The sequence below is a fragment of the Vulpes vulpes genome, chromosome 6 (genome assembly GCF_048418805.1).
Source record: "Vulpes vulpes isolate BD-2025 chromosome 6, VulVul3, whole genome shotgun sequence".
NCBI lineage: Eukaryota > Metazoa > Chordata > Mammalia > Carnivora > Canidae > Vulpes > Vulpes vulpes.
Genome location: NC_132785.1, coordinates 27,625,826 through 27,640,774, shown reverse-complemented (window position 1 = coordinate 27,640,774; position 14,949 = coordinate 27,625,826). Strand labels below are relative to the sequence as shown.

The 14,949-nt window shown below is 38.4% G+C and overlaps 1 long non-coding RNA gene across 1 annotated transcript; it reads left to right on the top strand.

Annotated features, from left to right (window-relative positions):
* The first annotated feature begins 1,350 nt into the window (after positions 1-1,350).
* LOC140599296 (uncharacterized) lies at positions 1,351-5,056 on the top strand. The gene is made up of 2 exons (XR_012002007.1): positions 1,351-1,414; positions 4,860-5,056. It is a non-coding gene; the product is annotated as an uncharacterized lncRNA (long non-coding RNA).
* The last annotated feature ends 9,893 nt before the right edge of the window (positions 5,057-14,949 follow it).

Here is a 14,949-nt window from a genome sequence, read left to right as displayed (position 1 = left end):
TCCTTCAATTGAAGATCTACCAGAAAAATCCATTCTACAATGAGAATGGTAGTAAATACTACTAACAATTATATAGAAAGGTAACAGAGGATACATGATCAGTACATTTTTACTAAATTATTTGTGAATATCTTAGTTACACCATGCTAGAAATACTCCATTAAGGCAGAGGCCAATAAATTAGAGAGGTCAGTCTTGTTCTACACTGTGGTGGAGCAGAGTAGCAACTTGTAAGGCTGAACCTAATTCATTCCATTGCTTCATTTTGGGTATGACTTTGTGCCAAAATGGTAAGTTGGACATTAAATTTGTCTTTGGCCTAATTTTCTGAGAGTCCTCTTTAGGCCATGCAAACAGCCAAACCAGCTCCCCAGTTATGTGTTTTGTTTTTCAGTTCATCCCAGGAAACTTTATCATAAGGATAGACCAATGAGACAAATGTCATGGAATAGATCACATGATACTATTTTACTCTCAAGGTAATTTACTTGTTAATATTTCTTCTGAGTGATTCCTGGAGACTTCAGCAATAGGTGGAATTATATAGGTGCTAGATAATTCTGTAATTTCCTCAATCTCTTTACTCTGGTTGTTTCATCATAGCTAAGATTTCTAGTCCATATATTGATAGTTTCATTGTTTCTTACTCTCTCCAATATAACAACTATAAAACAATAGCATGAAATGGTTAAAAGTACTGAAATGGCATTGTACTTGGGATTAGAATACCTTGGGGCTTTATCAAAGAAGAAAGAAACACATCAGTGCTAGAACAAAATCATGCTCCCTAAAAATTTTTTTAGTCCCAGATGGCCACTGATGGTTTTCATACCATATAGTGCATTGTCTTCCCACCAAAGTTGCACATTTCCTTCAACACAATGAGTTCCTTGTACTTTTTCTGAGTGCTGTCTGGATTTAATATATTTCTCTCCCAGCAGTGTAATAAGTATAATTTACATCACTTCCTGTTTAGTCTAAACTCACCAATGAACGCCTACACAACTCATACACTTGAGTGATTATTTATGAAATAAAATTACATTTTCCTTGTACAGGAACAACTTTTACACAATCTTTTTCTTTCACAGTTTCACTGTGTTAGATTCACAAGTGTGTGTGTGAGAGAGAGACAGAGACAGAGACAGAGAGAAACTGTTTTATGAGTCCACAATGACATCAGCATCATTAGACTTGAGCAGGTATGCTAAAAACAGGTTCACTCAGGAATGTCCTAGAATTGCTTAAACACATGGATAGCCATCGTGATGCACCCTTTTTTTATAGCTACAGTTTATGTGGATATATTGTAATCCATTGCCCTGGAGAGGACTGCAAGGCACTGCAAGTCTGTGCCATGAGCTACCATAATATCCACGTCCCTTGGAACTTTCACACTGTACCAAAGATTCAGGTCAGTTCTAGCATCTCAATAGCAGCCTTGCCACTGGCCCAGACTCCTCTGAACTCTTAAGCTTGATCACAGACCAGGTCGAAAGGTAGATGCAGTCATGAGGATGAACATCACCGATCATCCTCAGGGCCCTTTAAGCTGACATTGGTGTGGCTACTACATTCTGTTGCTAATCTAGGGTTTCTGGACCCTATTTCACCTTTCATTGATGACTTGGAGTCATTGATTTGTAATATGTGTAGCACGAATCCACAGTCATTTAGACATTGATTGTTGATTATTTTGTAGTATATATAACAATATTCTGTATCGTAAGTGAACATTTAAGTTACATTCAATATATCTAAAATATGGGGGAATGGTTGGGAAATTTCATGAAGTTTATTTGTTCAGCCACTCGTACGTGACACATCAATGTTACTGTGTTTCCTAGTAACGATTTCTACATGCATAAAATCAGGAAAAGCACATATTTGAGTTATTAGTCTGTGTAGGTATTATACTAATTAATGTAAAACATAAAAATTGTACCTAAGACATAATCTCAAACCATACTTTTGGTTACAAACCTACTTTGGTTACATCCTACTAGGGTAGATAAATACACAATTTCTATAGTAGAAAATATAAATGGATTAGCACCACGGGACTAGCTACCATGTCATGAAGGTCTAAAGGTAGACAGGATGGCTTCTGTAACACAGGTAACCACCTGGGCCTCCATGTCCCCTGAGATCTATATTGCATGCGGATGCTCCGATCCCTGATTCCATATGAAAGCCCTCCCCAAGATTTCTGTGAACTTTATGGGTATATGCAGCCCTGGGAGGAAAGGAAGCATGGCTACTTGCATTATCACAATCAACTTAGTCTCTTGGCTTAGGTGATCATTTTAAGGTCTGATGTGTTTTCTGTCCTGTCAGCCTCTTCCTAGCTTTACTACACAAGTGCGCACATACACAAATACAAGGGAAGGGGAGGAGAGGGGAGGATAGAGAAGGGGAGGGAAGAGGAAAGAAGAATAGGGAAGGGGAGAGAAGGATAGGGAAGAGACAGAAGGAACGGGACAGGAAGGGAAGGGAAGAAAGAGCAAAGAAGATAAAGAGTAGCTTTTGTTTCAGTTATGTACACACTGGCATGCATATGAGGTGGTCCAATGTAAAAAGTTAAGTTTGAAAGTCTCTGACTGGTCTCTCTCTTTCCTTTTGTCCTTCCCAACATCTCCCAGGGCAAATCCCAGTGTATTTGTTTCTCACACTGACCAGTTTATTCATTGTGATGATTAAATTCATATGTCAATTTGACTGGGCTACGGTGCTCAGATATTTGGTCAAACATTTTTGGGTTGTTTCTGTGAAAGTTTTTTTTTTTTTTTGATAAATTTAACATTTAAATAGTGGACTTCAAGCAAAGGAGAGCACTCTTCAAAATGTAGATGGGTCTCTTTCAATCAGAGGAGGGCTTAATAGAACAAAGACTGACTGCCTCCTAAGAAACTAGGAATTCAGCCAGTAGACACCTTTGGATTTGAACTGCAACCCTTCCCTGAGCCCCTGAGTCTCTAGCCTACCAGTCCACCCCATCATATTTTGTACTTACCACGCCTCTGCAATTGTGTGAACCAGTTCCCTAAAGTAAATCTGTCTATACATCGAGATATAGGGGATAGAGATAGAGATATAGAGATACAGATATACACACACACACACACACACACACACACACACCACGCCCTGCTGCTTCTGTTTCTCAAGAGAACCCTGACTGATGCCTCCTTCTACTTGATTACTCAGGCTAGTTCTCATCTCCCTGACCTAAGGGTCTTACCTTTTCTCCTATAGGACCAATCCAAATATTTTGCTAAATAAAAGTAGTCCCCTCCTCCTGAAAACTCTGCTGTCAGTTACAGTTTGAAATAGAGATAAGAAGGTCATTTCATGAGGGATGTGGCTCGTAGCAGATCATGTATTTGGCTGTAATATTTCAACTGGCTTAAATCAAATGATTCCCATTATTGGAAGACCAAAGCTACCATAATCTTTTCAGAATTGATTTATCCCTGAAACTTTTGTCATCCCTGTTCCTTTTGGCAGCTTCTTTCTCAGCTTGGCAGTAAAATGGTTGCAAAGTCCCAGGCCTCATACCCATGTACAAGCATAACAGAGGGAAAGAGACTTGCTCCCAGAAGCAACAACAGGAAGGAAAACCTGTAGCAAAATTTCCTATTTCATTGGTCCAGATCCAGAAACAAGCACATCCCTGAACCTATCTTTGGCAAGGGAACCCTCAGAGTAGGCCAGTTCCCTGTGCCACAGATTGGGGCCAACTTCTCCTTGAGGCTCATGAGCTTCATAAGGGAATAAAATGGGTTCACTGTGACTTGAAGTTTTCAGTCAATTATTTGTTTTGAAAATTTTAAAACCTACAGAAAAGCTCAAAAAAAGAACAGTGAACATCTGTATATCCATCAGATTCAGCTAGCACACTGTCTATACACATTTTTTAACTGTTCAAATGCAAGTTGCAGAAGTCTTTTAGTCTTCTCCCCTGAATATTTTAGCACCTTATCCCTTCAGAGCAAGCATGTGTTCCCATCAAAGTTGTAAAAATGTCTCAATACTATCCTTTACAGGCTTTTAGCTTGGGGATCCAGATCCAGCCAAGGGTCACACAATCACTAGCCTAGACACCGTCCCCCTTTTGCTTTCCCTATTCTTTTTTGTTTTTCTTTATTGGTGTTTTCATTTAGTTGTTTGTTTCGATGGTGGTCTTTCATGACTTTGACAATTTCAAAGAATCTAGGTCAGTTGTTTTCAATGTGTCCTTCAATTTCGATTTGTTTCCTTATGATTAGATTCAGATTAAACATTTTTTTTAGCAGGGACACTGCACAGGTAATGTAAACTCCTCAGTGCATTGCCTAGAAGAGATGTAGGGGCCAGTTTCACCCACAGTTGGTAATGTGAAATTTGTTCACCATTACAAAAAAAATGTGTGAGTTTGTTATATCCTTGAGGTGTTTTTGGCCCTTGAGGTTGAGTATACATCCTTAAAAGAGAGGGATCCCTGGTGGCTCACCGGTTTAGCGCCTGCCTTCATTCAGCCCAGGGTCATTCAGTCCCCGAATCGAGTCCCGCATTGGGCTCCCTGCATGGAGCCTGCTTCTCCCTCTGCCTGTGTCTCTGCCTCTCTCTGTGTGTCTCTCATGAATAAATAAATAAAATCTTTAGAAAAAAAAAGAGACTCTGCAGAAATTATTTCATTTTTAAAATAAATATATAATTATTAAAGATTCCAAAGCTTAGTTCTTCCTTAACCTTTTACTTCAACATCTAGATAATATTACTGTATTTATAAATCTAGCAAATGTAACATATGTTTGTAAGGCACCCGAACACTTAAAAGCTGCATCTGTAAATTTAATATATATGCTTTCTCTTTTAAGAACTTTCATAGAAGGACTCCTGGGTGGCTCAGCAGTTGGACCTCTGCCTTTGGCTCAGGACGTGATCCCAGAGTTCTGGGAGTTCCGGGATTGAGTCCCACATCAGGCTCCCTGTGAGGATCCTGCTTCTCCCTCTGTCTATGTCTCTGCCTTTTCTCTGTGTCACTCATGAATAAATAAATAAAATCTTAAAAAAATACTTTAATAGATTAATACCAAGTCATTTCAAGAACTCAATATTTTCATAAATCTGTTAAACTTTAGGTATGGTGATTCTTAAATTCTCCAAATGTTCTGATTTTGCATATAAATTTTATAAGATTTCAACTTAAAATTTAAAAGAATTTAGTCATTGCTTAAATTATATATTTCCAATGAGATTCATAAAGTTAGCTTCTAGCAGGACATATTCTATTAGTTATTCTCTTAGTTATTACAAGTGTCAAATATGGATACATTTCTTATGCAAAAATATTCTCAAATATTTCTATACTTAACCATAAACTGTCTTGGGGTTAAAAGGAAATAATTAGAACATTTCAAATAGTTTGGGGATTATCTTCTCAGATGGTTGAAGTTGCATTAGACTAGAGATCTCATTGGAAATACTGATATAGTATTCTCACCTAGATGGGAAATCTATTGAGTTATAAACACAGAGCTCTATTTATAATGTAAAATAAGAATTGATAATTTAGCAAGAGTGGTTAACTGGATGGTTATGTACTTCACATCCCTAGGCTAAATTTTTTTACTCTCAAATTTTTCCATACTCTGAGGGAAGTCTGTAGATAACCATATATACACACATACACGCCCAATGCAAATCTGCTTGACTGGATTTGCATTTGTTTGGGTCTTTATACATTTGATTATATCCATATGGTCCTAAAGACTTTGGAATATGATGGATTTTTTTCTCTTATAATAATTCCTATCACATAGGGTTATAACTCTTACCAATATTAAAGTGACCATGTGAAGAACACATAGACCTAAGACAGTGGTTCTCAACAGGGGGACAATTTGCACCCCTAAGTGACATTTGTCAATGACTGGAGACATTTCTGATTGTCATGACTGGGATAAGGGGTGCTGTTGGCAGCCAGTGGGTAGAATCCTGGAATGCTACTAAACATCCTGCAATGCTCGGGAGAGTCCCCATAACAAAGAATTCTTCTGTCCAAAGTGTCAGTAGTGCTGAGGTTGACAAACTGAGGTCTAAGGCAGGTCAAATTATTAAATTTTCAAATCATTAGGTTCCAGGAGCAACCAACCCTATTCACTCTAACCTGAAGAAATGGCAGAAAGAGCCATGAGGAAAGAACTTAATAGATGAATGGTGTTGGGGAGATGGTGAACCTGTGCACTCTGTGTTCTAGCAACAGTCGAAAATTTGTACTGGAACTGACCTACATTCCTATCTCAAACTTTCATGCCTGCACACATGTTCCCTTAGCCTAGAACATTATTCTATGCATCTATTTAGTGAATTCTAATGTATTTAGTACTCTCCCTATATAATCTTCTCTGAATCATTGCCTATCTGGCTAAGAGTAACTAGCATTGCTCTTGTGCCTTAAACATAATCAAATATTGCAGTTATAATACTATAAATAGCTGGTTACATATCTTCTTCTTAGCTACATTGTGAGCTGTTTGAGAACAGAAATTGTGCCTTATTTGTCTTTGAATCCATAGAGCCTGGCACAAGGTAAGCACTCAATATATATTTGATGACTTCATAAATAGTCTAGTTTAGAGATAGGATTTTAACAAGGACAAGAAACAATAAAATTGAAAGGGTAATTTTGAACTAGATCATAAAGGACCATAAAGTCTAAATTCTGGAATTTGGTCTTTATTATTTAGATAATAGAGAGTGAGTGGTATTTTTATTTCTAAAGATGAATGTTCTAATAAATATTTTTTAAACTTAAGTCATATTTTAAGTGCACCCTCTTACACATGTGCATGTGTGCATGCACACAGATATACTTGATTTTTCTTAAAGAGCATAATAAAATAACTAATAATTAAAAATTGTTCACATCGAAATTAACATCAATAGGAGATATATCGAATTATATTCCATAATCTTTCACTGGAGCCTCCCTATATATATTCTCTTACCATATATACATATATATGGTAAAATATGAAATTTTTTTAAATTAAAAAATAAACTTTTATCAGCATATCAAAGCCCTTTATGGGTAGATAATATTGTAAAAAGTTCACAAATGATTAAAATTGCAAGGTGCAAATTTACCTGAAAGTTTCTGCTCAGACTCCCTGCTAGTGCCCACACTTGTTAGCATTTGATTTTCTTTTCATGATTTTAAGCCACACAGTCTTATGACAACAAAAAAATTCTTTTTATTTCTGTGACTTTACTACATTTGCATCTTTCCAAAGAAAATCTTCAAGACAATTCACATATGAAAAGCCCTAAATTGATACTCTACCAGATATATGAGTCTTTATTTAGAAATACCTCTCAGGTAACTGGCTGGCTCAGTTGGTGGAACACATGACTCTTGATATTGATGTTGTAAGTTCAAGCCCCACATTGGGGGTGAAAATTACTTAAAAATAAAAAATATTTAAAAATAGTTTTCATTTGATTATTTGGTTATGATTGGGTTTTTAAAACATATGATAAAGAATTTTGAAACTCAGAATGACAGCTGGTATACAAAATTCACTGCAATCAGAAAATAGTTTTCTCCAAGTTAAAAAAAAAAATGTGTTGACTATAGCTCTTAGTAGGTAGAATTGTGGAGGAAAAGCTTAATTTTCCAGGCAGAAATGTTGATTTCCCTCAAATCATAGCATTCACGTGGCTTAGTTGCTTGCCCCAGTGATAGTAGATGCCTCTGGAGCAAGAGGGCATGAACTTACAAGGTGCCAGGGCAGGTGAGAACAGGCCGCCTTCTCACATCATTAATTGTTGTTTTCTTTCTTCTTCCAATATTAGTGTAACTTATTCTAAAATTGTCATTTCCTGTCTTTTGTGAAGGCTTCTCTAATACTGGAATCATTCAGCCCAGATGGGGCCTAAAAAATTTTGCATTTCCTTTTTATAAATTCATCTTCTGCATGGATGCGGCTGCCTTTATTCACATCCAACCAAAACAATAGTCCCTTTTTTTACCATGCGTACTGTGATATATTTATTTACCAATATGTCGACTGCATCACATGAGGTGTTTATTTAGATTTTGAGCACGTGCAATGAAGTGCTAATCACGGGCTAGTTATTTTCCACCATAACCCTGGAGAGCTTCTACTTTGACGTTTCCTTTGCCTTTATCTGGGAACTGTGACTTGTGAAATGCTTGTCACCCCTGCAGGGGAGACGAGTGGCATTTTCTGTGGATCTCTAACTGGTGGAAGGTGTGCCTCTCTATTAAAACCTTAAGACATTAAAGATAACAAAGGAAACCTTTTGACTTCTTTTCATTGTTTAATCTCTTGGCATTTTGTGTATATAAAGACTATCACTGGACAGAAAGCAGTAATAAAGTCCAGAAGGAGATAAAAGCACAAATAGTGAAACGAAGGTATTTGTAAAGCTCTATAAATCTGTTAACCAGAAGTTGCAGTTTAATCTTTACATACAGCCAAGTCTCAAGGTTAACTGCTCCATAAAGCTTCATGGGGCACTGCTGTTTGGTATCTCTTCACTTCCTTATCAACTAAAGGACTCTCCCATCATATTTCTTATAGTCTTACTTCTTTTGAATGTATTATTGACAAGAGATTCCTCTACCTTAGATTTAAGAAAATGCCATCGACCTGATGGCATCAATTCACAACTAGGATGTGTTTGATGTAAATGTAAAGAAGATTCAGAGTGGCCTTGGTCGCTTGTTGATAAATGGTGCAGTCATGGCATTTTTGGTTTTATGGTGAGAGGAGGGAAAAAACTGTCTGCTTGAATTGAAAGTGAACTCTTCTCCATTTGTGCCAAAGGCTCTAGGTCGAAGGTTGTAGCTTTGAATGTTTTAAGGATAGAGGTTAAAAAAGAACTTTTGATAAAATACACTGGTAGAGCTATAGCCTTAGTCTTTGTTACAGAAGGTTGAAAATATTGAACATATTAGCACAGTGAAAGAGCATTTGCTTTAAGGCCAGCACAAACTGTTTTTAGATATTAGTTATTCAGTGTACCAGCAGGATGAAGCCTACAAGTTGCTTGCCCTAGGAGACACATCTTAACACTGGCCGTAGTGACACTGCCTTCCTTGCCTTGTGAGTTATACAGGAGACAGCAGATGCAAAGTGCACGATGCAGAACCTGTTCTGAAGTTGGCCTTCGGGAAGGGATTTGTTGTCATTTCTGGCTCCTCAGCTCCATTGAGGGAAGGGATTTCCACTCTACTCTGCAGGAGGGAAATTTCAGGAGGATTAGCTCCTGCCATCCTCCACATTTCTGTTTCCTCCCCAGAGGAGCAGGAGTAACTTGTGCGTTTTGGAAACTCCAGTGAGAGAGCATCCAGTGCTCAGTCCCTCTGTCTCAGAATGCCCTGCCCTGAGGGCTCCCAGGTTCTCCATCAGATCTAAAGCAGAGATCCTTTCTAATCATCATCATTGCCTTACACGGAGTTTTGGGGCCATCTCCCTGCAATCTCTAGAAAGGTAAAGGTGATATTTTCCTTTGTGAGTGTGGGCTTTAAAAGTTAGAAATAAAAAGAAGATCATAACTATTTAAGTATGAGACAGGACCTGCTTGAAGCACACACATATTAGTAGCCACTTTGCTGTGGCTCAGCTAAAAATACCCCTTTTAGCCCACCTCCCCAGTAAATATATTCCACATCTGTGCACTTAGTGTTTGAAATTACACATTAGACTTCATTTATTTGTCTAAGGCTTCTTATCACTTACTAACTACGCCAGGAAGGGCAAAAGTGGTAGCCTTATCAATAGTCATATCTCAATATGAAGGAGTCTTTAAATGTATTTAGAAGAGCAGGTTTGAGTTAAGGGGAAGAATGAAAAATAGTACAAACACTGCCCTCATGTGATTGTGCTCTTTCTGTGATGTTGGTTGGAGTTGCTTGCCGTCCTTGGAAGTTACAGAGGTGGCAAGAAGTAAAGGGAAAAGTGTACAAAGGTTTGTGAGGGAAAGATAAGAGTCCTGGAAAAGAATCTTTACCTAGTTTATGGGTTTGCTCAGGGAAATTCGCCCCAGGAAGAAAAAGACATGTTACTCAACTGCGTACTTCCTGTTGAGTACGAGGAATTTGTTAAAATACATATTTTTGCCCCAGTCCACACAATCACATACCCAGATGGATTATTCCATGTAATACCTGGATGGAAAATGGTCAGAAAAGAAGTTTCCTACAAATTGCTTTATTGAAAGTGTATCTCTTATTTGAGGCTTCTGGGCAAATCAGACCTTTTTGATCCTAGTTTGCACTACTCAGTCTGTTATTCTATGGCAAACTGTGACCAAATGCATTTTTTTTTTTTATTTTAAGCTAATGGGAAAGAGACTAAAAATGCAAAAACATAGATTTGGAGAACCGTAGAGTACTTTTTTTTCCCCCTGTGACCTTCTGTTCTTTCCTCTAGGAGAACTGAATGTCTCTCATGGGTGTGGTTGAGAACAGGTCAAGACAGCAAAAGGATTAATAATTTTTTTTTAGTTTGCTAATGCCTTGCCAGGAATATTGACATTAGAAATTTGCATCACAAAACAGATTTTAGATTATATATTTTATCTATTTGTCTATCTATCCCATATATATTTATTCTTAGATAGGAAGAGTAAATTTGCATTTATGAATTTATAGGTCAATTCACTCAGTGTCCTCCTTAACTTTCTCAGCCACTCTATGTGTGTCATTTGGGAGATAAAATTTTTGTCTCCATCCTTAAAAAGAATTCCTGTGTGATAATATTAATGATCTGAAATTCAGTGGGATGAACTTTAATGTCATAAACATTCCATGGAAAGTGATAATTTTTTTCAGATATGTAAAAACCCACATTTACCCAGCATACAAATTCCAATCCTCTCAAATGTCTCTTCTCTGTTAACAAGACCTCTAAGCTATATCTAAAGGCAAGTTCCCTCTACTTTCTGATGAATTTCCTCAAGGTCGGTAGTCTTTTTCAACTTCTATCCTCTATAAGCACCTTACCCAAAGCCTTGAGCATAGAACTCACTTATAAGCAATAGTTACCATTTCTTGGGCATTTATCATATGCTGAGCTCTACTTGGGGCTTTGCATGATTGTTATTTTTACCTGCTCAACAATCTTGCTCCTCATATTATCTTACTTTTTAGATAAGGCAACTGACATTCAATACATTTACCAGATTTGTCAAAGGCAGCATGACTGGTAGACAGACCTAGAACACAAACTCTTGTCTAGACCCCATGTGCTAAAGAACTCTTCTCCTACAGGTGTTGAGTGGTACAAGGAATAAAGAAAACACACCTGACCATAGCATTTTTTTTTCTAAAGAAACAAACAAAAAAAATTCATAATATAGAGGAACACTCAGGATTTGACCAGCTGATAGACCCAAGCTTGGTGACAAACCAGAGGCTTACTGGCTGTGCAAGTCTTAGGCAAATAAATCAGGCTTGCGGATCTTCAGGCTCTTTATCTGTAAGGTGAGAATACTGCCTAGTAACATAGCATGATAGTTTAATAAAATACAATACCCTAAGTTTGGGGTTCTACTCCTTTTCTCCTCATTTTACTCTCTTTTAACCTCTACATCTTTGTGGAGGTCCTTACTTCTCTGTGGCTCTAATAAAAGTAGAGGGCACCATTTGGTGGTCTTGCTTTTTTGTTGTTGTCCTTATCTAATCGAAATATCTGCTCTTTTATTTCCAATGTGAGAAGCCATTTCTTGTTTCAAGACAATGGATTTTTTTTAAAAAAAATATTGAAATACGTTGGTATACACTTGCCAAAACTTGCCATCCCTCTCTTGTTTTAGATTAGTTCCTGATTTTTACCAGTGACCTTTTATTCAACATAGGCATGAATAAGCCCTGGACTTTCCCAGATTAAAAATACACATAAACCTGGAAGCAGCTGCCACAAAATATCGCTGTGTAAACATGATAAAATGCAGAAGTAGATCATTTACATTCAATGAGTAACAAGGTATTTGCAGGAATTAGCTGTCCTTGACCAGCTCAATTCTGTTCATACAGCTTATGCTTTCACTTTATTGATGCCTATAAATGTACATTTCTTGTCTTGATGTACCCTAGTTTGGCATTCAGCACACAAAGGGCTATATTTTATAGCCAATGGCTACAACTCAACCTCCAGAGAAGCTGTGCAGCTCCTTTCCTCTTGCACAAGTTGTTGTCTGCTGTGCAGTTTGACATCCTGGTCCTTATGGCTAGAATCAACACTTTGTTGCTCGTGAGCCAGTTACCCACAAATTAGCCCTCTCATCCTTCTCTTCCTTCTGACCATCTTTTGGAGGGTTTTCATTACTTTGCAATGTGCCTATTGTTCTGGAGAAAGAGGTGAAACCAATATCTGTAAGAGTATAGGTTTGTCAGATGGCAGTGGAGGAGGTTCTGTTTTTGCTCCTGGATAATCAGGAGTTAAATATAAAGAGCCTGTGGAGACTAAGCTTATATTTTAGGAATAATTTGATCAACAGAGGTGGCACCAAACGCCACTCACAAGCCTAAGTAGAATTCAGAAATATTCTATTAGCTCTCAGTTTCCATACATGGAGCACTTGTTAGGTACCAAGCATTGTGCTACCTGCCTGAAAAATATCGTGTCATTGAAGCCTTATGGATCCTTGTGGGGTGGACATTACTTTGTGCTCCTTAGAGGTAAGGACCCTGAGGCTGAAGGAAGTCAAGGAGCTGAGGAGAGACACACAATGAGTAAGTGGCACATCCAGAATTGTCTGCCCCCAACCCAGGCTCTTAACTACATCGATACTATATATAGTCATCAGGTAATCTAGTCTTAGTCAGAACCCACATCCTGGCCCTGGTGAAAAATAACCCAACTTACACAATGTGCAGCCCTCATACAGCAGTTAATCAATGGTGTTATCCAAGTTTCCCTAGTTTTATTTTTCCCCACATTTTCCTATATTTATAACATTTTCTGGTTTTATAGGGGGGCTTTTAAGTGAAACGAGTTCCTTTAAGAAGCAATAATAAAGAATTCAGGGAGCATTTTTTGAGGAGCTATGATAATCACCAAGAAAGTAGACACAATTCCTGCCCTGGTGCATTCTTCAACAAATGCTTACTGAGTCCCCCTTTTTTTGTGCCAGGTCTTGTTAAGATACAAGGAATGAAACAGTGTATGTGGCTGGCCTACCACACTCAAAAAGACTATAATTCCATGATAAAGACAAGAAAGAAGAAATAAAGTGGAATATAGTGTGAGAACTGCTCTGGTGGCCACATCAGTACATGGTGGACATACTTATTCCAAACTCAGCCGTCAGAGAAAACCTCTGGGGTGATACCTGGCATCAAGGTAAAAGGCAAATACCAGTCAGTCAGGTAAAGAAAGGAAAGGTGGGGGTGGGGAAATAGTGATTTGGTGCAGAAAAAGAGACAGCTTTGTGGTTTGGGGGAACTAGCAAAAGCAGTTCAGTATGGTTAGAGTGTAGATCAGTGGTCTCAAAATGGATGAAAGGTAGCATCACCTGGAGAGCTTTGAAAATGCCCCAGTGCCCTCGCTCCGCTCTGTGTCCAAATTCTCTGGGAGTGGCATGTAAACATCAGTTATTTCTAAGGTTCTCTGAGTAATTTTCATGTGTCGTAAGTTTAGGAAACAGTGATATAGATCAACAGTTCTCAAAGAGTGCTCTAGAGCCAGACAGTATCAACACTACCTAAAAAGGAAATCCTATGCATTGTGTTGGAGAAGTGAAAAAGCCATTAAAACACAGATTGCTGGGAACACCACCCTGAGTCAATAGGTCTGGGAGCCTGAGCATGTGAGTTCCCAGGTGATAATTGATGCTCATGCTGCTGGTCTGAGAGCCGTACTTTGAGAACCACTGGTCAAGACCAACACTTTCCCAAACTCTGATGTGCAAATGGTCACCTAGGGATCTTATAAAAATGCAGATTCTGATTCAGTAGGTCTAGGGTGGGACCTGAGGTCTGTATTTCTAACCAGTTCTCTGGTGATACCGATACTGCTGGACCTCAATTGACACTTTTGAGGGTAAGAAGACAAATAAAGAGAAGTGCCACTGGGAAGGTAATTAGGAACTAGATCATGAAGAGCCTTATAATGTTCAGAATGCTTTCAAATCAGCTTAAAAAAATGTCACAGCATGTTCAGAGTTGGTTGGTTTCTTCCATTATTTTGCTTTGTTATCAACAGAACCAACTTCAGCCTACTAAGATAGCAGCCAAGACTAATCAAGAGTAAGGTAGCAGACTATCAAGACAGCATCCAAGGGATCCCTGGGTGGCTCAGCAGTTGAGCGCCTGCCTTTGGCCCAGGGTGTGATCCCAGAGTCCTGGGATCAAGTCTCACATCAGACTCCTGCATGGAGCCTGCTTCTCCCTCTGCCTATGTCTGTGCCTCTCTCTGTGTGTCTCTCATGAATAAATAAATAAAATTTGTTTAAAAAGCATCCGAGATTACATTTTTTGTTTATTTGTTTACTGCAGCATGGGAAGAAAAGGATTTCCCTTGATTGTGGAACGAAACTTTTCATTTCAGTCTTAGATTGGATCAATCAGTCAGCATATCCATGACTCCATCAATAAATATCACCACCAGGGGATGCCTGGATGGCTCAGTGGTTGAGCATCTGCCTTTGGCTCAGGGCGTGATCCCAGGATCTGGCATCAAGTCCCATATTGGGCTCCCTGAGAGGAGCCTGCTTCTCCCTCTGCCTGTGTCTCTACCTCTTTCTCTCTGTGTCTCTCATGAATAAATAAATAAATCTTTTTTAAAAAATAATTAAATGTTACCAGCAGGATGCCAACATCAACGGTCTCAGCTGTGGGATCCCAAGTCAATCACTGATGAGGGAGATGGGAATCACCTTTTTGGGTCATCTAAGTAGGTGTCCATTCCTAAAACCACTTTGCTGTGTAATAGA